Source organism: Octopus bimaculoides, chromosome 29, assembly GCF_001194135.2.
Source record: "Octopus bimaculoides isolate UCB-OBI-ISO-001 chromosome 29, ASM119413v2, whole genome shotgun sequence".
Taxonomy (NCBI): domain Eukaryota; kingdom Metazoa; phylum Mollusca; class Cephalopoda; order Octopoda; family Octopodidae; genus Octopus; species Octopus bimaculoides.
Window position 1 is genome coordinate 8315037 of NC_069009.1, and position 2887 is coordinate 8317923.

Genomic DNA, 2887 nt, shown 5'->3' on the forward strand with positions numbered 1-2887 from the left:
AACTGACCTTTGAATCAGTTATTAGGTCAGTATATCTCTACATTGTGTATATTTGAATCAAGTTGTACTTGGGCATAATTTTAATTTTTTTTTAAATGTTCCACACTTTTTGCCATGACTGTATAGCAATTTAAACAATAAGAAAAAAATAAAAATGCTATTTTTAAGATCACATGCCTTAAAGGGCTCAGAGCCTTATCTTTTCTGTTCTTTCTACAACAATGGCTAATTTGTATCTTAACTTTTAGCACACAGCATTTTCTCTGCCACTGCCCTATTACCACAGGGGAGAAAACTCATACGGTAACAGTGTACTAAAGTTTAAGATGGTGAATTTTCTTCTGGATCAGTAGAGTGGATACACAAAATATCCCTGTTTTATTTGTCTCTGGGAAAATAGATCTAGGGATAGACAGGTCATTAGAGAAAAGAATGTAATTGTAGAACATTTGGTTGACAGAAATAAGATCATTTTACCACCCCTACACATCAAACTAGGTTTAACCCTTTAGCATTCAGATTACCCTGTCAAATGTAGCACTTATCCATTCACATTGTTTTCAATTAATTATGTATTATCTTGTAGCTTTGCTGTGATCGCATATTTTCTGAATGACATTGTATAGTAGGTGTGAGAGGCCAGATCTGACTGGTTTAAACATAAAACAAGTAGAATATTTTGGCCTGATATGGCCAGTTTAAATGCTAAGGGTTAAATATGGCAATTAGTATTAAAATATTGAACCAGAAAGGTGTAGCTGTATGCAACGTTGATTGGTTATGCATGTGAGACTGTGTGCAATTGAGACGAAATGAGATTTTATCAATGTTGCACAAGTCGTACTGAAGTCAACTTTTATCTTTTACTTGTTTCAGTCATTAGACTGCGACCATGCTGGAGCACCTCTTTGAAGAACTTTTAATTGAATGAATCAATGCCAATACTTTTTAAGTCTGGTTCTTCTATTTTGGCCAGTTTAAATGCTAAAGGGTTAAACAAAGAATGGGCCTGCTTTGACTACATATGTAGAAAGTTTCCAGCACTGAGCATGAAGCTGAAGGAAGGTCGTTTTGATGGGAGACAGGAAGCTCATGAAATCTCCACATTTTCAAGATTCAATGAACAATGCTGAGGCGGTTGCATGGTCTTTGTTCACTCTGGTTGTAAGAAATTTTCTTAAGAGCCATAAAGCAGGTCCCTACTTTGAATTAGTGGAGCATATGCTCTCTTCTTTCCATCAATTCAACAGTAATATGAGCATCAAAGTGCATTACCTCCACAGTCACTTGAATTATTTCTCAGACAACCTTAGTGACTGAAATGATGAACAAGGTGTATGATTTCACCAAGATTTAAGAACTATGGAAGATAGGTCTCAGGAACACTGGGATACCCATATGATAGTGGATTACTGCTGGACCATTCAATACAATTGTCATGAGGCAGCTTACCACAGAAATTTGATGAAATGCTGCCTTCATGAGACATCTGAGTCAATGAACATTATATCAACAATAACTTTCTATGCTCGCTTCACTATTATCTGATTTCTTGGATGTAATTTAAACAAAGATCACATGCCTTAAAGGGCTCAGAGCCTTATCTTTTCTGTTCTTTCTACAACAATGGCTAATTTGTATCTTAACTTTTAGCACACAGCATTTTCTCTGGAATTGTTTTCCCTGCCACTGCCCTATTACCACAGGGGAGACAACTCATACGGTAACATAATGCACCTACAGAAGTGAGGCATAAGAGGAATTCAGTGCAGTGTGCAAGAGTAAAGACTGCGTTGGTTTGTTCATGTGATGTGGATGAATGTCTACAGCTCCATAAAGAAGTGCTGACCTCTCGAAGTGGATGGAAATTGTGAAAGAGGAAAACATGGGGTGAAGTCTGAAGGATGCTGAACTTTCAGACAAGATGACAATGGACTGAGATACCTGGTGGCTTGCTGCACTTAAGAAGATGTGTCCTCCACAGCAGAAGTGTTAGGGCTGCATCTCCTGGTGAAGAAGATTGGCCTGCAAGAAACCTGTGCCAGTGTCACATGAAAAGTACTCACGCTGGTGCCACATAAAAGTGCTTGTGCCAATGCCATGTTAAAAGCACCCAGCCCACACTGTAAATTGATTGGTGTTAGAAAGGGCAGTCAGCCATAGAAACCAAGGCAGATCAGACTGGAACATGGTGCAGCTCCCCAGTTTACCAGCTCTGGCCAAAGTGTCCAACCCATGCCAGCATGGACAACGGACGTTACATGATGATGTAACTTTATCATAAATAAACATGTTTCCCTTGCATGAAGCCATATTTTTTTATCAATAAGGCAACAATAAGGATTTGTAGTCATCAAACCTTGTGCCTGGTTGGTTATATACATAACAATTAGAGATATAACATATCTTGATAACCAAAGCTAATGGAAGAAAAAATATCTATGGTATATTCAGAATCCAATATTCACCATCCAGGGCTTCATTACTCCTGAAAGAGGAACCTGTCTCTGGCCAGTCTTGGCCATGTAGTGGGTGAGATTATCTTGCTATTTTGTTTTTGGTCAGCCCACTTGATCTGGTCTATTCCATCATCCTGATTGTCCTTCAGTCATGCAATGAGGCCAGCCTATCTAAATTTCTCATTGTGTATATATATATATATATATATCATCATTTAACGTGTTTTCCATGCTAGCATGGGTTGGATGGTTTGACTGAAAAGTGGTAAGGTGCACCAGGTTCCAACCTAATTTAACATGGTTTCTTACAGCTGGATGCCTTTCCTAACAGCAACCACCCCAAGAGTATAGTATGTATACATCTCTCTCTCTCTCTCTCCATATATATATATGTGTGTGTGTGTGTATATATATATATATATATATAT